General features: G+C 46.9%; 1 long non-coding RNA gene across 1 annotated transcript; it reads left to right on the forward strand.

Moving 5' to 3' along the window:
- Positions 1–2,631: 2,631 nt before the first annotated feature.
- LOC130854456 (uncharacterized) lies at positions 2,632–16,812 on the forward strand. The gene is made up of 3 exons (XR_009054022.1): positions 2,632–2,781; positions 4,410–5,136; positions 16,732–16,812. It is a non-coding gene; the product is annotated as an uncharacterized LOC130854456 (long non-coding RNA).
- Positions 16,813–22,155: the final 5,343 nt, after the last annotated feature.

Consider the following 22,155-nt stretch of genomic DNA (forward strand, 5'->3'; position numbering starts at 1 on the left):
GGGTACCGCAGCTTAGCCAAGGGGATGTGTAACATTAATGCCGTACATGGAAGAATAGACGGAATGTTTGTGTCCCACCAAAATTCATATGGTAAATCTAAATGCCTGGTGTGATGGGATTTGGAGATGGGGACTTTGGGAGGTGATGGGTCACAAGAGATTATACGTGTATATATAGATAGATTAGTGCTCTTCTGTATAAGTGGGGCTCCAGAGAGCTCCCTCAGTCTTTCCGCCACGTGAGGACACAGAGGGAAGACAGCCATCTGTGAACCAGGAACTGTGACTCACTTGCTATGAGCATCCAAACATCAGAACAGCACTGAAGTTCACCATCAGATCCCACCCATCCAGATATCCATTTATAACGATCCCTGGAAAGGCTTTTTTAATTTATATTTTTCAGTATCAAAGTGATGTGTCATAGTTAATAAAAACCAAATCTTGCTGTAGACCTTAAGACGAAATCGGCAGTTCCTTTGCCCATCCTTCTTCACCCCTGGCCCACTCTCCCCAGAGGACAACACTCGTAACCATTCCTTTTAAAGTGCTTACAGTGCTCATTTCTTGTTCTAAAATTGCACGCAAACTGCTGTTCATGGATCACCGTGTGCACATGCTATCATCCCTTCCATAGCCGGTAGGGAAGTGGTTCACTTCCTTCACCACTGCTGCCGCTCTCTGTGCGTTTATTTCTTCTACCATCGCTTCTGTCTTCAGGACCATCTGTGTAAGCCTGTCCTCGGCTCCCGCCTTGCGTGCTGGTGGACTCCCTTGCACCGACCCTTTGCCTCTTCCCTTCCCAGGTTCCAACCTCTGTGACCTCTCAAGGTCATTATTGTTTTTATTATTTGTAATATAATTATAATGATAATGAAATTAGAAGGGCTCTTCCACCTGGAATCTTATGAATACAGACTGTAAGAAGGACTTCATGAGAAAGATGCCTAGGGAATGAGGACGGTGTTGTTTACAGTTCAAGCATGCATAATTTCATGCCACAAATTTTGCATAACGTAATGTGCTGAAATTGGCTCTCCTAAATTAACTTTGAATATTTCTTCATATAGAACTGGTGGAAGCTTTCGCCAGCCTGGCTGATCTGTTGCAGAATTTGCTTGTCTCCTGTGTGGGTCCAGTGGGCCTGCTTCCTGGTTTTATTCCCCACTTGCTGAGCCTCCAGGGGCAACTGAAGCCGTTCTCAGGTGTCTGTACCTCCAGCTGCTCCAGATTTCAATTGCTATGAATAAATTCCACCTGACCTCTAAGACTTTCTTGCTTCCGCTGTAAGGTGGACAAAATACCTGATTTGGGTTCTATATAATCCAGAAGGTCTTCTTTTACTAATTATGTGTATCTGCTCTCCTGATGCTTAATAATCACGATTCTTTTTTTTTTAAATAAAATTTATTTTATTTTTGGCTGCGTTGGGTCTTTGTTGCTGTGCGCAGGCTTTCTCTGGTTGCAGAGAGCAGGGGCTACTCTTTGTTACGGTGCTCGGGCTTCTCATTGCAGTGGCTTCTCTTGTTGTGGAGCACGGGCTCTAGGTGTGTGGGCTTCAGTAGTTGTGGCACGTGGGCTCAGTAGTTGTGGCTTGCAGGCTCTAGAGCGCAGGCTCACTAGTTGTGGCACACGGGCTTAGTTGATCCGAAGCATGTGGGATCTTCCCGGCCCAGGGATCAAACCTGTGTCCCCTGCACTGGGCAGGCGGATTCTTAACCACTGCACCACCAGGGAAGTCCCAATAATCACAGTTCTTGTAGACATGGAACATATAACATGCTGTGCAGTTTACTATCTCTTTTGCTGCCTCTTGTTTCTCATCTGAAATGTTTGTTTCTCAGGGCAGTGTCCCCTGTGGTCCCAGCCCCGGTCACGCTCTACCCCATGCCTCTGTTTTATTCCCTTCATAGGTCTCATCCCCGTGGGAAATTGTGTCGTTTGTGCATTTATGAGTCTCGCCTTCTCGAAGGTGTGCTCCCTGCAAGCAGGCACTGTCCCTGCCTCTCTCTTGTTGTGTCCTGAAAGCCAGGGCAGTGCCTGGTGCAGGCTGGCTCGATGAGGGTGGCTGGGTGTCCACGACATCTTCTCTCCTTCCTCCTGGTGCAGGACAGGTTACATTTTCCAGCAGAAGCTTGGCTGCGTGCCTACCTGCTGGTCAGTGTGCTGGAGCGTGGAGATGCGTGTCTTTCCAGCCAAGGCCTCAGCACAGAGTGTGCAGACACTCAGCGCCCCTTCCCTTTCCAGGAGGACCCCACTACAGCCTGTCAGGGGCGTGATGCCCCAGGGGAAGGTGGGGCAGTGCTTACAGGACTGGTCCCTGAAGATGAAGAACATGGGGAGCAGAGCTGTCCCCCCATACAGCTCAATTGGCAACTGTTTTGTGAAGAGAAGCAAACATTCTTTGTTCTTCGAGCTATTGCCTTATTGGGACTCTACACAGTAGCTTTGCCTTTACTCCAACAGCATTGGTGCTTAATAAATATTTGTTGAATGACTGATGTCATGTTTTCACTTATAATTGGGGAAACAATGTAGTAATGGGTGCTACCCAAGGTCACCCAGTTCTGGATGTTCAGTAATCCCAGGTTTTACTCCAACACCCGTCATTTCTCCTCTGTCCCAGCGGTTCCCAAGCTGCATCAAGATGACCTGGAGGGCTGCTTGGACCACAGCTTGCTGCCCCCGCTCCCTGCCCCCAGCTCCCAGTGAATACCAGGCCCCTGTCTGAGGATTACGCCCTGAGAGCCTCTGAGCTGGCGTCTGTACTCTGCTTGGATGGTAAGGCTGGGGTGAGCTTATGCCATGTGCTTTGTGGACGGAAAGGGAAAAAGTGTCACCTGTGGATTGAGTTTGAGGGATAGTGAAATATATCCACTAAGGTAAGTTCTCAAACTCTAATGTGCCTGAGCATCAAATGACAAACCTGTTAAAACTCTGATTGCTGGGCTCTGTCCCCAGGGATTCTGATTTAGGAGATCTGAAAGCTCGTGGATTTGCATTTCTAACAAGCTCACAGGATCATTCGGTGAAAACAGTGTTCTAGGGGAGACCATGTGTCATTTGTGGCATTACATCTGTGGCTGCAAAAACTGAGAGATTTTGGGACTTCTCTGGTTGTCCACTGGTTAAGAATTCGTCTTGAAATTCAGGGGATGCCGGTTTGGTCCCTGGTCGGGGAACAAAGATCCCATGTGCCTCAGGGCAACTAAGCCCATGTGCCGCAACTACTGAGCCCATGCACCTCAACTAGAGAGAAGCCCAAACGCCACAGCTACAGAGAAACCTGTGCTCTGCAACGAAGAGCCCGTGTGCTGCAATTAAGACCCAGTGCAGCCAAAGATCAATAAATACTAATAAAAAAACAAAAACTGAGAGATTTTGTTTTGTTCTACTATTTAACTATTCACTACTTTTCCATAATTTCCTCCAAAGGAGCATGGCCTATAGCATCCTTTCTCTCGAGACGTAGGAAATAAGTGTACCCAGGGCTCGGTCCACCTTGTCCACCTTCCGCTTTGTCCCGGATGGAGTCCATGCATTTTCATCTTCCTTCTGTCTGAGGACAAGACCCTGCCCACCTGGGCCTTCGTCCTGTCTTCTTGTCAGAGTCTTCATCCCAGTTCTAAGTGAGCCTTGTGTCAACAAAGCTCAGAGACCTGGCTCACACCCAGTTCTCTGCAGCTGTGACCTCTGTGCTTCAGCCAGAGGGGGTTAAGGCAACAGCGTGAGGCCCTCTGTGCTTTGGAAAAACAGGCCCCTAGAGAGTTAGATGTGTATCTCAGGAAGAATTTTAATGAACCCAGAGTTTCTCATCTTTCCATACATAGAAAAGCACTAAAATCGTTAACTTGAGATACCTGCTCTTTGTGACGAACAGTAGCCTTTTACCAAGGTGTATACTGGACTGCACGTATTCCCCAGCCAAAGATACGTACACTAGCCCCACTCCCTTCCTCCCTCTTTGGAACAGCTTCTCAGAGCTACTGAGAGGTTGTCTCCCAGGCTACAGTTCTCAATAAGGCCCTGAATAACAAAACTCACAGCTCTTACATTGTGCGTTTTTCTTTCCACGGACACTTGTAAGTTACCTCTGAGATCAAGGCAAACCCTGTTCATTACAAGTCCTTTAGGATCTCATTCTGTAGGGATTCCTGGGTGTCCACTCTGGCCTGTGAAAACGCCTGTGTAAATGCAGATTAGGAGTTAACTTTGGGACCCTAATAGTTGGGAAGGAATAAGTAGACAGAGAAGAAGTATTTCGCATTTTGCACACAGAATTAAATGAATAGGATGAAATAATGTTTTTTCTCATACAACCTTCAATTTAAAATTGAACCACAGGTCTCATAAAGCTTGCTAAAATGTGATGATAGATACAACTTTTACTATTATCTGGTTTTTTGCAGAGAAAGCAAAAGAGTGAGAATTGTAAAACACGCATCAAGGATTGTCAGGTCCTAAAAGCAACGCTAGAACATTTTCTCAAGGACTGTTCAGAGGCTGTGAAGTACGTTCTCCCAGTCTTGACAGGTCGCACACCCCAGGCAGCGTGAAGGATGGTGAGGAATTCTGGATGGGACTGAAGAGGCAACCGGGAGAAATTGCGGAAGAATTGGCCTTTGCTGTGACCACTCCCCTCCCCCTCCCCCGCAGAAGCCCAAAGGAGGGGATTTCAGCAACGTGGGGAGCCGTGGTCCCCTAGGACTTGGGGGGTTAATGGCACGGCTAGACTCCTTAGTTCAGCAAGTGGGCTCAGGCGTCACAGCAGCTGGTGTGAACGTCAGCTCTGCTTCCTGCAGCAACGTGAGCTTGGGTGTGGCCCTCCGTCTCCTCGCCTTCGCTTCCTGATCTGTTGAGTGGGGTCACTGAGGACCCACATCCCAAGACTGTTGTGAGGACTTAATGATGTTTGTGAAGCAGAGTGGTTCTGACATGTGGTAGGGCTACGTGTGCTAGAACTTGGCTAGCTAACCCTGAGCGCCAGGGAAGGTTTCTGTCTCTGGGGAAGCAGCAGAGAACTAAAGTATCCAGGCCTTTGTGATTCCCAGAGTTGTCAGCTGTGACCTGAACATCTCTGATTTCAAGACGCTTCATCTTTAAATATCTTTCCAGTTCTGAAATTCTATGAAAAAAGTAAGTATTACCAAATTGACAAAAAACCTATCAATTCAATGCTATTTTCCTGCTTTGATGGTTAATTTTATGTGTCTACTTGTCTGGGCCATTGTCCCTAGATGTTTGGTCAAATACCAGTCTAGATGCTGCTGTGAAGTTATTTCTAAGATGGAATTAACATATAGGTCAGTAGGCTTTGAGGAAAGCAGATGACCCTCCCCAAGGTGGGTGGGCCTTATCCAATCAGTTGAAGGCCTTAGAGGAAAAAAGACTGCAGTTTCCTGAGGAAGAGGGAATTCTACTCCAGATGCTCTTGGACTAGAGCTGCAGCTTCTGTTCTTCCCTGAGTGTCCAGCCTGACAGCCCACCCTACAGACTTTTCTCCTGCCAGCCCCCTACCCCCCACTTCATGTGAGCCAAGTTCTGAAAATAAATCTTTCTCTCTCTCTCCAAATGTATAGATAGGTGAATAGATAGATAATTGGTTCTCTTTTTCTGGAAAATCCTGACTCACACACCTACCAAAATTAATGTACGGGCCCTCTGTTTTCTGGGCTCGTAAGCATCATTTACAGTATGACACACACTAGCTGATACATGAAACTGCACTAACACATCTTTTGAACTTGCTTGTCACTAACAAAGGAGGTGAGTATGTAACGTGGGCAGTTGTTACTAGATGTTGATTCCTTCCCGTTTCTCACAAGCCTCCACTTTCCTGCTAAATTTGGATACTGTAAAATATTCAAAGTCTCACACCAATTTAGGTTTTATCTTACAAGCTCTTCTATCCTTCCAGAATTAAAAAAAAAAAAAATTCCCAAGTTTAGCTGCTGGAAGCTGTGTCCTGCTTCGAGGCGTTTTCCTGTGAGCTGGGACTCACCTTCCCTTCACCAGCTTAAGCCCAGTTCTCATCCACACAGGACCAGGGTTAAAGAAGCATTCAGCACCATGATTGTGGTTTACCATTATAAAGCTGAACTGCAGTTTCTGCACAAGTTAACATCTCCAAGCTGAGGTTTGCTGCCTGGGGATGCATAGGGGACCAGGAGCTGGCCGAGCCTCCCTGGGTCATCAGGTGCCCTGGAGGAAGTGACAGCCTCTGCCCAGCATCCCCGATTCCACCCAGGATGTTCAACGTCTCCAGGTCTCAGGCAGCTCCCAGAATTTGGGGGGCTTCTTATCCAGATGTGGAGAGAGACTTTGTTTTGTCCCAGATTTAATGTATGAGCCCCTAGAGAAGAGCTTTCAATAGTGTTTTAATTTTGCACCCAAATAACACTAAGAAATAATAAGATATTTTCTGCACCAGTTTTTCCACCTTCTACTGATGCAAAATTGTCTTGCCTGTTGTGTTTCGTTTTTTGGTGATGTGTTTCAAAGTTCTGAAAACTCAAGGCCCAGTGGTCACAGAAGAGGTGACCAGAGAAATGCTCATTCATAATTTATCTCGGGGATAACAATAGTACCATCTGCCGGGCTGACCCCAAGATTGCTAAATCAGTACCACGGTCAAGCTCTCCAAACACTGATTAGCATATAACGGGTGCCACAGATTTCAGTTAAGGGAACCTGTGGTCAAGCTTCGTAGAGGCTGCTTTGACCCTGGCAAGAAGAGCTGCCACCTGTTTTACTACCTCTAATAGCATTAAAGTGCAATTCTACCTTTCTTATTTGAGGGCATGGGAGGGGAGAACAATATCTGTTTTGTAACAAAAATGTAGCAAAGTTCCAAACCTACAGAAGCCGCTAGAGCAAGATGTGAAGATCAAAGAACATCTCCTGCTTTTGTTCTGTCCCTGGTGAGAACTTGATCTGAGACCAGAATAGCAGCATCCTGGTTCCCGTGCTGTAAGGCAGTTTATCCAGGCCAGATTCGCTCAGGTGAAAGAAACACTGTCCACCGCAGAGGAGCCACGCTGCAGGGTCCAAGGGTGTCCAAGTGTTTCAGGCACGTTTAGGAAATGGTGTTTTTGATGCACCCCTCAGATAAGCCTCATGCAGGTGGTTATCGCAATTTTGAGAAACAAGGGTCTAGTCCCTTATTAAACTTCAATCAAACTCACAACTTTTAAATACATTGCAATTTAACTGAGTGAACTGAGGTTTTCTATTCTTTGTAATTTTAGATGAGATGAGAATAGAAAACTTAGTAACAGTTATGCTGAATTTTTACAAAATACAAAACGTGCAAAATGTTCCTTGCATAGGAGCAGATTCCTGTATTTAAGATTTCTTGCTCCTTAATTTCACATTAGAGTCCTTAATTCTTTTTCTGTTTTGTAAACTTCTGAGAAGCTTCAGACAACCCGGGTGCATACATTCCAAGCGTCGGTTGTCTGGGTCGATGCAACGAGTACAGTTTTGCACATTGGGATTTTGTTTGACGTTTTTGCAAAAGACAGTCCAACAATGTTTTAACTGGTTATATCAAAAATAAGAAAAAAAATTCATGGTGGATCATGCTGTTAAGAGAAATGTTTTTAGCCATAAGTTATATAATAGTATATGAAAATGTTTTGCTTTTTTTTTTTTGAATTGATAAATGTGGGCGTGTTTGTAGGAAATTTTATCTGAGGCTCAACTTCTAACTTTGTCCCTATGTAAATACTAGAAAATGGCTCATATGAGACACACACACAAAAACCAGTGCCATAAATAAATGTTACATCTCACAGAAATCATGATTTTCCCAAAGATGAAAATCACAGGAAACAGGACTGTTGAATTCTAGGAAGTCATTGTCTGTACCAAGGACAATGGTCTTTTAAATTTCAACATTCCTTTTAAGTTGTGCCTTTTCAGATAAATCAGTGGCTGCTGGGTGGTTAAACACAAGGACTTTGGGTTCTGTTGAGGGATTGGGAAAGCTCTGGCCTTTTCAAAATGCTTAAAGTTACCATGTCATACCCCAGCACCCTCCTTGTGTCTTTGTTGTAAACAAGAATGAATATACTAATGAAAAAAAATCAACATTTGTTTTTTTGAAATATTTTTTCCTAAAGAAAATAAATGCCTTTTAGTAAAAAAGAAAAAAAAAGTCATCTTTCTTTCTCCCAATATAACATAACAGAGCCTTTTGAATTTTCTTTTGTATTAGTATGGTGAAACCATCATTCCCTACTTAGAAGGAGTAATTCACGAAAATAACAGATGGTAAGGGGTGTGTATGAAAGATAGGGGCTCGAGGGGAACCACAGCTCACACTGCGTGGGAGAGAGAAGAGAAGTCATGACCACCCTTATCTAAAATGATCTGAGGGCAGAGAGAAGAAACCCTCAGAAGATGCACAGAGCAGTGCTGAGTGGCAGGTAACAGAGGTGATGTTAGATGAGACGCACGAGGACCTGGACTGTGTGAGCTCCTACAGGCTGTGGGTGACTTTATCAAGGATGGTATTCGTGGCCCGAGTGTGGAGTGATGCCCATTCCAGAGGATTCCAGAGCATTCTCCCCGACCTTGTCGTAGGTGAGGACATGGTCTTTCTTACCTAAGCTCTTTCCGCCACCTTCCACGCGGCAACCAGGACAGCCCCCCATAAATGCCTCCATACTTTCACCATTGCTTGAAGAAAAAATACTCCACACAATATTTTAAATTCACAACTTTTTGGATCCAAAAGATCAAAATTGAATTGGGCGAACCTTGGCAGTTTCGTAGCATGTGGAAAATGAATCGCCTCTAAAGAATTATGGGAATTTCAGGGCCTCTTTGCGTCTATACTTCTGATTTGACAAGAGCTGTCTCTGGGTAACACCACCTTGTCCCATAGCTGAAACCCACAAATAATCAGGATAATCCACTCATATAAACCGTGGGTCTACACGGACGGGCAGAGGTGCTGGAGGTCTATGGTCCCTGGGGGAAGCCACCCTGTGTACAAGACATACGGGGGCCCCATCCTCCCTTCCCTCCTCTCTCCTCACAATGTTCCCCGTCTCCTTCCCTGGGCCAGAACCACACTTCTCCCATGGCTGCCTGTGTAGGTATTTAACCAGAGGTGTTTGGGGTTGCTTGGGCATGATTTTGGGGTCTCACCATGCATCTCAAGGTGCCCACTGAAGCATTAGCCCCCAAAGGGAGTTCTCCTGAGCTGCCCACCATCTCATTGTCCCTCAGAATTTTCTTTCTGTCCAGCTCTGCGTCCAGCGAGCCTGGGGACCACAGGGGCCAAGTCCCTCATCTTAGGTTCCAGTCAGATCAGCTAATGGAAGCTCTGAGGTGATGGGGCAGGCGGTGGAGTGGGGGTCCAAGCAGGCCTTTCTCCAGTGGCCAAGGTTCAGGCCTAGGGCTGGCTGAGTGTCCCCAGGAGTGTCTTGAAGCCGTGCATCTCTGTGAATGGCCAGCTGGAGGATCACCAGCGGGTGCCTCTGCCCTGAGCGCTGCAGGTCCCCCCACCTGATGCCACACAAGCACCAACATGCACGGCTTGGTTGCACCCGGTCTCCACTCTCACCAAACGCCAGCCTCTCCTTCACCCCAGCTGTGACTTTGCTTCCCACCCTGCAACACAAGCCTTCTTTCTGCCCACACCTGCCTCTCCTTCTCCAAGGCCCCCTCAAACATCCTTGGTCTGGGAGCCTTTTCCCTGTGCCCCAGCACCCCCACCACCCAAGGGCTTGGACTCCTGCTCCCACGTGGTGACTATTTTATGATGTGTCTGCCTCCCCCATAGGAAAGACAACAACTTCATCCCCCAAACAGTTGTGCTTGGAGAATCTTCTATGATGTGGACACTGTTCTAGATCATGGGACACAGTGTCCAACAATGCCTGCCCTCCTCAAGCTGACACCCGCGTGGGGAGACCAGGAAGCAATAAGTCTGTAAGGCATCCAGTGGGGACAGGTACCATGGAGAGGGATGGAGCAGGCTGAGGGCCGAGTCCCCCGAAGGCAGACAGTTGTTGCCGGGGGGCCCCAAGTGAAGACAGGGCATCTGAGCAGAGACCTGAGTGAAGTGAGGTGATCTCCGAGGGTACATCTTTTAGCCAAGGAAACAGCAGTGCAAATGTCCTGAGGTCGAAATGGGCTTAGCACTTGTGAGGAAGAGCCTGGAGTTGTGGCCTGGGGGGGCTCTGAGACAGGACATGAGGGGTCCCTGGGAGGTGAGCCCAAGGTCACAGGTGCAGAGGCCCCTGGAGAGCTGTGAGTTGGGGGAGGGGTGCTGACTGGACTGCACATCCTGCTCAGCCCCCCACCCTAGTGCCCAGATGACCAGTCATTCACAGTTAGTCCTATAAGTTTTCTTCCCCTTTAGCCAACACACTTTCCTAAGTGTTATCAAAATAACTGTGGCTTTCTTTAACTACAAAGCATCAGGCAGCACAGCTGACACCCAAGGTGACAAGGCTGGGAGGTGGCTGGCCTGTCCCATTCATCTCTGCCTCCTGTCTGTGGGCCTCTCTGATTTACAAAGTTCCTTTCAAGTCTCGGGCACCTGGGCCTCCCGCACAAACGGGAGGGCAGGAGGCGTGGTTGGGGGGCGTTGTGTGGCGGGTGTTGTCCCACCTCTGTCAGGATCACTGAGCTTAGTGGTCACACATTTTGCCTAATTAGTTCTACCTTCTTATTTAGTTATTTATTTGGCCAGGTCTTAGTCATGGCATGCAGGCTCTAGTTCCCTGACCAGGGGTGGAACCCGGGCCCCCTGTATTGGGAGCTCAGAGTCGTAACCGCTGGACCACCAGGGAAATCCCTAGTTCTACCTTCTTAAATCAAGTTTTATTAAATTTTAAAAAGATGGCAAAAAGAATAACTTACACTAAGAAAAAGGATGCTGATAACACATGAGTATTGGTCTCCTTGCTGAGGATACATTTGTGAAATGCTTTATATTCTCATTCATGACTCAAAATATGAAGTTACCTGTAAAATGTACCAATTTCATTATGCTTTTTCTTTCTGTAAGTTTTAGCATCATGTCATTACTTGGGGGGATGAGGAAATAGATAAGAACAGAAAACCTTGACCCCCATTTCTGCACTGAATATTTATTTTAGTTTCTGGATTATGCAAATATTTGATCAGAAAGAAACTATCCTAGAAGTACTGTATTTAACAGTATAGGTTATTGTACTTGCAGTGAGATTGATTGCTTCTATTACATATACTTTGTGATTGAGAATTCCATAAGGAAAACATAAAAATATATATTTTTTAAATTTCAAAACTCTACTGTTTATTTTGTGTGTGTGTGACATGGTAGATGGAATTAGGTGAGGGAACCGTGAGATCCATTTTTTCCCCATTATCTAACATTCTTTCTTTCTTTCTATTTTATTGAAGTATAGTTGATTTACATTGTTGCATTAATTTCTGCTGTATAGCAAAGTGACTCAGTTATACATATATATACATTCTTTCTCATATTCTTCTCCATTAGGGTCTATCACAGGATATTGAATAACGTTCCCTGTGCTCTACAGTAGGACCTTGTTGTTTATCCATCCTCTATGTAATAGTTTACATCTGCTAACCCCAAACTCCCACTCCATGCCTCCCCCACTACCCTCCGCTTCGGCACCTACAAGTCTGTTCTCTGTGAATCTCTTTCTGTTTCGCAGATAGGTTCATTTGTGTCATATTTTAGATTCCACATACAAGTGATATCATATGACATTTGCCTTTCTCTGTCTGACTTACTTCGCTTAGTATGATCACCTCTAGGTCTACCCATGTTGCTGCAAACGGCATCATTCTATTTTATATTTTTTATGGCTGAAAACTCTACTATTGTTAATCTTTTATTCATTAATCAAATAGCACATCAAGAAAGCAAGTTATAATTGATTACAGAACCACTGGTCACAGAAAGCTAAACCTATTCCTTAATTAAGTGTAGCCAGTAGACAGCTCCTTATGGGGTGGGAGTGCTGGTCCTTGTTGTTTTAGTAACATCACAGGGATTGACCCACAGCACAGAGCCCACCCTTGGCCAGAGCGCCTGATGGAGAATTTTCAGCTCAGCCCTCCCCCGGTCACTGTTTCTCACCTGTGAAGAAAATGAGAATTTTCAAAAATCTAGGATACAGATTGCTTTACTAAAGATGGCTTAATTACCATATTTTTTAAAATCTTGGAAATGGAATCCTCTTTAATAAACAAATACAGGGACTTCCTAGGTGGCACAGTGGGTAAGAATCCGCCTGCCAATGCAGGGGACATGGGTTTGATTCCCTGCTCCAGGAAGATCCCACATGCTGCGGAGCAACTAAGCCCCGTGCACCACAACTATTGAGCCTGCGCTCTAGAGCCCGTGAGCCACAACTACTGAGCCCATGTGCCGCAACTACTGAAGCCCACGTGCCTAGAGCCGTGCTCTGCAACAAGAGAGGCCACGGCAATGAGGAGCCCGCGCACCACAACGAAGAGTAGCCCCCGCTCACCGCAACTAGACAAAGCCTGTGTGCAGCAATGAAGACCCAACACAGCCAATAAAATAAATTAAATAAATAAAATAAACAAATACAACAAATCCACTCGAGATTGAAAAAAAGAAGAAATGAGATTAAATTGCGGTGGAAGAGGGACTTCCCTGGCGGGCCAGTGGTTAAGACCCTGCACTTCCACTGCAGGCAGCGCAGGTACGATTCCTGGTCAGGGAACTAAGATCCTGCATACTGTGTGGTGTGGCCAAAAAATTAAAAAAAAAAATGCAGTGGGAGACATTTGATTTAAATAGAAGAGAGACCTTTTTAACAGAAAAAGTCTCTAGACATAGCAAACAGGTCGCTGCATGGCCCTTAGAAATATTTCTCCCGTAACGTCTGTAATTATGGGGCAGAAAGCCATGTTTTGAAAGAGCTAAGTATTTTAGAAATTAAACGAATGATTTTTTTCAGGAAATGAACAGTCTTCTGTTCAAATAACTGTGAGTGTGAAAAGTTTTTAGAACTTACTGTTACCTTTCACATGACGTAAGACCTCACTTTCATTCTTTAGTCACTATTTGTTATAATATTCAAAAGAGAATTTTACTGGGTATTTTCTTTTTGTGATTTTTTTCAGTGTGGTAAAATACATGTGACATAAAATTTACCGTTTTAACCATGTTTAAGTGCACAGTTCAGGAGGACTAAGTGCCTTCACAATGTTGTACAGCCACTGCCACTGTCCTCTCCAGAACTTTCTCACCTTCCTGAAGTGAAACTCTGTCCCCATTAAACACAGACTCCCCAGCCCCCCAGCCCCTGGCACCCACCACCCACTTTCTGTCTCTATGGATCTGACTACTCTGTCCCTCACACGAGTGGAGTCACATATGATCTGTGCTTTTGTGACTGACTTGTTTCACTCAGCTTAACCCCTCCAGGTTCACCCAGGCTGTCGCCTGTGTCAGAACCTCCTTCCTTTTTAAGGCTGAGTGATGTTCCACTGTACGTATATACTGCCTGTAGCATAGCCGCTCCTCCAGGGGTGGACGTGATTACTGCCACTGTGAACATGGGTGTCCTAATGTCTATTTGAGTCTCTACTTTCAGTTCTTTAGGGTATCTCCCCAGAGGTGGAATTGCTGGATCATATAGTAATTCTGTGTTTAATTTTGTCTGAAGAACGGGCGTGCAATTTTCTACAGGGCCTCCATCTTTAAATATTCCCAGCAGCAATGCACAACAGTTCGAATTTCTCCACGTCTTGGCCCACACTTGTGGCTTTCTGTTTTTATTTTTTTTATGGGCTCCATCCTGGTGAGAAGTGGTTTCTTGTGGTGGTTTTGATTTTCATTTCCCTAATGGTTAGTGATGTGGAGAAATGTCTATTCAAACCTTTTGTCCTTTTAAAAATTAAGTTGATTTTTTTGTTGTTGTTCTTGAGTTTTAGTTCTTTATATATTATAGATATTTATCCCTTGTCAGATATATGATTTGCAAGCATTCTGTGTGGGATACGGTTGAAGTAAAAAATTTAAAAGTTACAAGTGAAAATATTCTAACGGGAGTCAGATCACAAACACAGGGAGGTGCCTTGGGCCAGTTAATTTCCCAGAAATTGGCCTTTGTTTTACCCCTGAATCGCTTATTTTCTTTGGCTCCTGACTAAAAGCGAGGTTTCCCCAGCTGTCCGTCTCCAAGTGGGATGGTTCAACTGATTGCAGACAGGCTGGCACCACTGAAGGTTTCCCAGCACCTGTATGAAGACTTGTTTTCAAGACCCTGTGTGACCTTGAGTAAGTCATTCACACTCTCGGGGCCTTAGTATTCCATCTCCAAACTCTCCTTTAGTTCTAAGCTCCTCTGTGAATAAGTTATACAACCAGCACTCCTGGTTCCTATTTCTGGTATTGAAAAGGCTATTTCTAGAACTCTCTTGGGCAGAAAATCCGGCATAATCTGTAGAGGATGCTCTCATGCTTGCAGTACCTTTTAGAACGAGATAAATTCAGCATCGTTAATTAGATCTCTCCTCTCTCCAGTCTCACACTTTTTCTCATGCTCTTAAAATCTTATGTGCTGGGCTTCCTAGGTGGTGCAGTGGTTAAGAATCCGCCTGCCAATGCAGAGGACATGGGTTTGATCCCTGCTCCAGGAAGATCCCACATGCCATGGAGCAACTAAGCCCGTGTGCCAAAAAAAAAAAAAAAAAAAAAAATATCTTATGTGCTGCCATAGATACATTTTGAAAGGAAACTTTCTATGTTCTTTCATGTAAGGTCACTCAGGATACTAACGTTATTAGCAAAATTAATTGTATTCAATGTTGATGTTGTACAAGTTATTAACATTTTATTGCCAATAATTTCCAAAGGCAGTTTTAGTTAATAAGCGTTTAGTATCCAACATAACGGCACCCGTGTTCGGGTGGTGATTTCCTCTCGCTTAAGGTACGTTTCAGTGCCCGTCAGTCCCGTCTGAAAGCACTAGAAGCTCCTTGTTACGGTACATGAATGACGGCAGCTTTGGATACGGCGTATCCAGATCGGAGTTTGTGGAGGCCGGTGTGCTGGGAAGGCGTGGATCTGTCTCAGTGCTGCTACTGTTAGTGAATTACCACCGTGATTCCCGGTCCGCTGGCTGGCAGTGCCCTCAGGCCCTGGGTTTATACACCCTCCCTATGCACAACTCCGGGCTCGGATGCTGGTTCTCTCCCTTTAAGGTCCCTGACAACCTTTCAATCAACTTCTCTGGCTGTTTAGAGTGAAATTGGATGTTGGGAAGCTCTGACTCTTCTGAAAGGGCTTCTTTAGGAGGCAAGAAGGGCTTCTACCCAGGAGACAAGTTTGGTTAAAGGGCTAACGTGCTCCAGGATACCGAGCACATCCAAACGCCTGGCAGCTATTAGTACCTGCCTGGGAGTCACCCTCGGCCTTTGATCCCACCTCCTGGGGAGTGCGTCGCTGGTGGGAAAAGCCACATTTTGTGCGCTCCTGGCCGCGATGGATGCTCTAGCCACTCAGTGCTGCAGGAACAACACAGGAGCAGCTTAACATTTTCTTTTCATGTCCTACGGGACCGGGCTGTCTACCGGACAACTTTGCAGCTTTTCCCCGGATTCCATGCTCAAGTTTACTTGGTTAGTTCCTTGCTTGTTTGTTTGTTTCTTTCCTTAATGTGCACTGATTGTAGGATGTATTACCCAGAGGTAAGACTTTTAGGTATTTCCACGGGTGACACTATTTTTCTGTATTATATTGGTAATGTAAATGATATTCTTTCTGTTTTCCACTTTCTCACTTCAATTAGATCATCGAAAAAGTTAAATCCCCCCGTAAAGAACTCCAAAGCTAAATGTTCACTGGTTTCAGCGCATCGGGACGCGGGTGGCTTGGGTCTGCGGCCTCCAGTGTAGGTTCCGGATGTGACGGAAGAGACAGCCACCAGGTTATGCCTCTCCGTGGGTCAGAGGCTGTCCCCACCCCCCCCCAACCTGCGTTTCCGTGCAGACTTCCTGCGACACTAGCATCGTGGGATCAGACAACAAACACATCTAGCCCTACCTCAGTGTGGGTTTTGGTCAAGGCTCACATGTATCAGTAAAGACCTCCTTCCTTTATGTAAACCGTCAGGTACATGAAGCCCACTTTCTAACCAGGGCAGGGTAAAGGCCAGACGAGGTAAGAGGGTGTACAGGTTTTCTGAGGCGACTGTTTAATAAAATATGAAATGGATGGAGACAATAGATTAAATGGGGGAAATGGGACTTAAAGCAGGTGGGGGTTTCAGAATCCCCTCCCTTAATTGTGTTGCTCTGAGATCTCAGTTCTGGTTTCCCCTCCCTCCTGCCCTCCCTCCTTCCCTTCCTCCTCCCCTCCCCCCTCCAAGACACCAGGGTTTCAGAATCAAGCAACTCCATGTCTCATAAGGCAGTAGGATCAGTCACAAAAATACCACAGAATGTGTTTGTCGAGAAATTACATATTGTCTTCATTTTGTGAACCACTTCTCTATTTGCAGCCCAGCCAAAGCCTCCTCATGGAGCCCAATGTTCCTATGACAACCCCTCTGAGCCCCGCCCCCACCCCTGCACAGCCTGTCACATCTGGTGCCACCTTCTAGCCCCCAATGGGGAGGCCTCTGTGTGCAGGGACTGTGTGTCCAGGGGGTGGCCCAGTGCCCTGAGCTGGCCGGCCCACACCTCCCACGTGTCCTTACCTCTGTCTTCTTGTTCCCCTTCCAGCTTCAAAGTCCTGGCGGCCCTGGAGTGGAGCTGGGGTGATGGAGGGGACCTACTCCAGCCCCTTGGCTGGCCTGCGCACGGCTTTTTGCTAATCACAGGTCAGAATTTGGGTAAAGGAAGCCATGGCTCTCCCTGGATGGGATGAGGAGGACTCATCTATGTGGGATGGGATCCAGTTCAAAGTCCCTACTGCCTGGGCCCTCCCTCGGGGTCTTCAGAGGAAGCTGGCTGGGGGCTTCGGGGTGTAGCATGGGGTCTGCTCCTAGGGAATCAGGAGCTGAATGGGATTAGAGAGAGAACAAGAGCAGAAAGACCCCAAAAGGGGCACCAGCCCCCCGCCCTGATCTTTTATGAGACAATCGGTCCCCAATAAAGTCACTTATACTGAGCCCATGTCACCAAACTGAGACCTAACCTCACTACAGTCTCTGGTCTCCCAGAAATGGAATCTTAAACCGGTCAACTGCGAATGGCCCGTCCAGCACCAGTGAGGCCATCTGCCTGATGCCTGTCCCCTGAAGGAGGTGGCCGGGCCACAGGCAGCTGCTGTAGCTGTACCATCCTTGCTGCCCTCCCCCTGCCTGGGCAGCCTCACGGTGTGCAGCCCCTCCCAGCGCCTTTCTGTCTGCTGGATGGGATGCTTGGTGCCAATTGGAATCAATTTTCACATAAATAAACCCTTAAACATTTTAATACACCTCAGTTTACCTTTTAACACCCCCTTTAGCCCCCTTTTGTTCTAAATGAGCCTGGGATTGTCATTCTTATTAATAAATGCATACTCGAGGGGGAGACTGAGCCACAGGCAGCAGGGAAAGGAGCGGACCTGAGCTGTGCCGGGAGCCCCTGCGCTTGGGCCAAGGGTCCGGCGTGGGAGCTGATGTCCTTTGGACACTGTGCCCCGGAACCTCGGCCAGAGCACAGCAGATGTCCGTTCCTGTGAGGCCAGGCCAGCAGCCTTGAGGGGGTCCCCTCCTGACTCCTGACCTTGGGGTCTGAGTGCACAGTCAAGAGCCTGGGGAACGTGCTGTGCGTTTGCACACGGCGGGGACTTTCTGAGTCTGCCCTCCCAAAGAGCGTCGCCACAGCACGTTCCCGCCGTCTGGGCATCTCTCCTTCCACACATCCCCAATGTGTTCTGTCCAGAAACCAAGCTAGTCTTGCTCTTGTCAACAGAGGCCTCCCCAAGCTTCTACCTATGGTGACTTAATATTCTCTGTCTATCAGAGACTTAATTAATGAAGTTTGTGGCATATAGAATGCAGAACTTCTCAAATAAAAACTATAGAACAGAAAATATTATCCTAACATTGATTTTCTCTTTCTGGGGTTTGGCAAATAGTTTTCACACAATCCTTGAGAAATTAGGACTTTCTGGAAACAGAATAGAAACATTGTAAATGAATTTAATATAGTAACACTTGATAACTCTGCTGGAAAACAAAAACACTTGTAAATGGTGAAAAATAAGCTGTGAAGTGCAGCTGTGAATTCCCCCATATCAGATTCCAGTACCAGAGGCCGTGGGGAAAAGTTTAAGGTTAAGGTGTGTGTGTGTCTACACGTGTGTGTATGTGTGTGTGTGTGTATGTGTGTGTGTATGTGTGTGTGTATATGTGTGTATGTGTTTGCATGTGTGTATATGCGTGTGTGTGTATATCTGTGTGTGTGTGTGTGTGTGTGTGTGTGTATGTCTGTGTGTGGTGTTACTTGGAGAAAGACCACATTAAAGCAGGAACTGGAGGAGGACTTTATCTCTTCTTCTCACTTGCACTTGGGGTGGAAATGGCAGGACGCGGGACAAGATGACCTCAGGGAAACTGGCAGGACACAGGAGGCTTCCCCAGGGCAGCTGTGGAAACAGGGCCTCGACAACTCAGCTTGGCTTGGGGACCAGGGCCTCTGCACCCGAGGAGGAGGAGGAGGAATCCCATCTGGCCAGCCGGCAGGTGACCATCCAGCACAGGGCTCAGTGCGGAGCAGGTTCATGTCCAGCTCACCCCGCGATGGCCATGGAGATGCAGCCCTGCTGGCAGGTGTATCTAAGCATCACCTCCTCGTCTGCGCCCTGAGGACAGACCGCTGACCCCCACGGGGCAGTGGAAGGAACAAGCCAGCACCGCCTGGACTCAGGAGGAGCAGCACGGACGGCAGCAAGGCCAACTTGGCCATCAGGAGTTGGGCTTCAGCTCAGGGCAAGATGTCCTGAGGAAAGGAGGGAACTGATTCTGGAGGTGCTGACCCTCAGCCTGGATGAGCTCCATGTAAGGAGGCTGTACACCACGTCCGGGATGTCCTGGCTCAGACGCCCGGACTCCCTCCTTGCTCCCCACCAGCTGGGGTCCCAGCTGGAGTTAGGAGTCAGTTCCAGGAGTTAGGGCCTGGGAGTGAGCCTTGAGCAGGGAGGAATGGGAATGGGGTGGGGGAGGAGTTGGGCAAATAGCACCCCCAACACCTCTACTCCACCCCCACTGCAGCCCCTCCAGAGAGCCCCGTGTGGACAGGTGGGTGTGATGTGCTATCACGTACACATGGCCCATCCTCTCCCCTGTGTCTTTGCCTTTTCCCTCACGTCACCGTTCTGAGCTTGCGCCTCTTAAATAAACTGAGCAAATTCATCCTTGCTTCTGGCTCTACTTTCAGCAAGATCTGGGCTAAGACAGGTGTTTCTTTTAAGTCTGAGCTTTGCTTTTATTGCAAAGCTAAGCTTCGACTTTCGCCTCATTAGACAGGATGTCATAAAAAGAGCCATGTGCACTGATTTGTCCAGGATTTGTCTACCTGTTCCTAATAGCAAATCACATTGTCAAGACATTAGGCATTTACATAATTATTTGGGGCCAAGACACCGAAGTAGCCTTGTTTTTCATACTAACTGTGATATTGAGATAGGGGCCTCTAATCTCTTATAGTCCAGGGCACCGATTGTTCTTGAAGAGGGAGTTTTTGGAGGCTTTTGCAGAGAAGAGGAAAGGATTTATGCTGAAGATGCCAATTAGGGGGATTAAGGAGGACCCAAGGAGGTGGGAGGAAAAACCAGGAGAGTGTGGAGTCCTGGGACCTCTGGGAAGAGAGTTACTAGAGGGGAAGTGCAGCTGTGCTGGTGCTGCTGAGAGGGTGGGGAAGGCAGAGACTCCAGTTTCCTCTGCAAAGAGGATGGGGTACCAGTGACAGAATGGATGTGGCCAAGGCTGGAGCGAGGGTGGATTGGATTTGATGCAGCAAAGGTGAATGAGAGGCCAAGATGGTGTAGACAGAAAGTCTGCGGGCAGCTGGACACAGGGTCAGGGACGCTGTCTCCACTGACAGAGAGCCACCCAGGAGGGAGGGGAGATGGGCGATTCCAGAGGCAGTAGATGATGCCAGAGATGCCAGAGAGCAAAGATGAGGGAGGACAGGGACGGGGCGGTGGTGGGGGGGGCTGGTCGCAGTTGGAGAGACAGGCCTTTGGTCTGAGGGCTGCGTTAGTTTCCCAGGCTGCTGTAACAGGGCGCCACAGACTGGGTGGTTTAAACTAAAGAAACGCATTTCCGCCCAGTTCTGGAGGCTGGATGTTGAGATCAAGGTCCCAGCGGGTGGCTTCCTTCTGAGGCCATGAGGGAAGGACCTCTCTCCTTGGGCGGCTGGTGACTGTCTTCTCCGAGTCTCCACACGGTCTCCTCTGTCTGCAGGCAAGAGTGTGCTCACAGCTCCTCCTCTTATAAGGACACCAGTCACATTGGACTAGGGCCCGCCCTAAAGGGCTCATTTTAACTTAATTATCTCGGTACAGACCCTGCCCCCAAATACAGTTACTATCTTAGTCCGTTTGGATTGTTATAACAAAACCAGCCTCCCAAGTAAAACAAAACAGAAGAACAAAACAAAAGTAAACTCATAGATGCGGAGAACAGACTGATAGATACCAGAAGGTGGGTGGGGGTGAATTTGTGAAGATGGTCACAGGCACCAACTTCCAGTGACAAGATGAATAAGTCCCGGGATGGTGGTTATAGTAAACAATGCTGTACTGCACAAAGCTACTAAGAGACTAGATCTTAAAAGTTCTTATCACAAGAAAAAGATTATAACTACGTGTGGTGATGGATATTAACTGAACTAACTGTGGTAATCGTTTCACAACATAGATATATATCAAATCATTATGTTGTACACCTAAAACTAACACAATGTTACATGTCAATTATATTCAATAAAAAAGAGAAGCAAAACAAGAAAAAGATACAAAGATTGGAAGATAGTTATGGGAGGTCCAACATGAAAATAATAGGAGTTTCAGACATACTACAACAACGCTTCCCCAATTTTTTTAAATGGGGGAGGAAATTTTTTAAATGATACTTGAAGCAATTTTTACGTCAGGAAAAATTTTTGCTTCTTCATTTGAAAGGTTTACTAAATATCCAGCAAAAGAAATGAAATGTAGATAGTTTCCATTTGTTTTCATCTATACCTAGTCTTCCCTCAATCTCATTTTTTCAAAATTTTGGCCAAACCAGAGGCTACCTTTACTTATAAAATAAGCCTGCAGAGGGGAGACCAGCAGGTTCTACCTAGACCTCCTGGCAGGGGGGCATGTGACAGATGGGGACCTGGAGAAGCCTGGTCTGAGGGGGTCCCCTATGGGACTTGGGCAGTGCAGGGTCCCCAGGGAGACAACTGCCTGTGTTCCTGGGGTCGGGCTTTGCTAAAGACCTCGCCTTCACATTTAGCTCAGAATAATGTGAGCTCCCAAACTTCTGGACTTGAACAGTAGACTTGTTAGCAGTGTCCAGTTTTCTGGAAGGTTCAAGAAGCCAAGGACCTCATTCAAGGGGAGGGGAAGGAACTCCAAAAAAATTAACTTTGGCTTGGAGCGATGAAAAACCAGTGACTTTCTTACTCCTTATCTAGGGAGTAAAGCTCATGCTTCCTGCGAATGGAATCTTTTATCCATGTAATGCAACAGAGAGAAGAAATAATCGTAGCTCCACTGGAATTTTTGACCCCACGTGTGAAATTCAAAGCAGCAGGAGTACATGAATGTGAATGGTCCAGAGGCTGCAGGGGCTGTAATCAAACCCAGGTGTCATCGCCATGGAAGTAAAACCTACACACCTGAGAAACCCACAGACTCCGTGCCGTAAGCAACATTTCTTTCTCACGGTTCGGAGGCTGGGACGTCCAAGATCAAGGCACCAGCAGATCTGGTGAGAGCCTGTTCCCTGTTCCGGGGGCATGGAGCTCTCTTGGGTTTCTTTTCAAGGACACTAATTTCATTCGCGTGGGCTCTGCCCTCACGACTGTTTGGGGCCTTGGGTGGGCGGCCCCCAAAATGCAACGGCAGATTGATTATTACTGAATAAAAGTTACTTAAGAAACACCCACCACAAGAGGGACACTCTCACCCTCCTTTCTGTTTCCCTGAGGCAGGAAATCAGTCTC

Source organism: Hippopotamus amphibius, chromosome 5 (genome assembly GCF_030028045.1).
Source record: "Hippopotamus amphibius kiboko isolate mHipAmp2 chromosome 5, mHipAmp2.hap2, whole genome shotgun sequence".
NCBI classification, from domain to species: Eukaryota; Metazoa; Chordata; class Mammalia; order Artiodactyla; family Hippopotamidae; genus Hippopotamus; species Hippopotamus amphibius.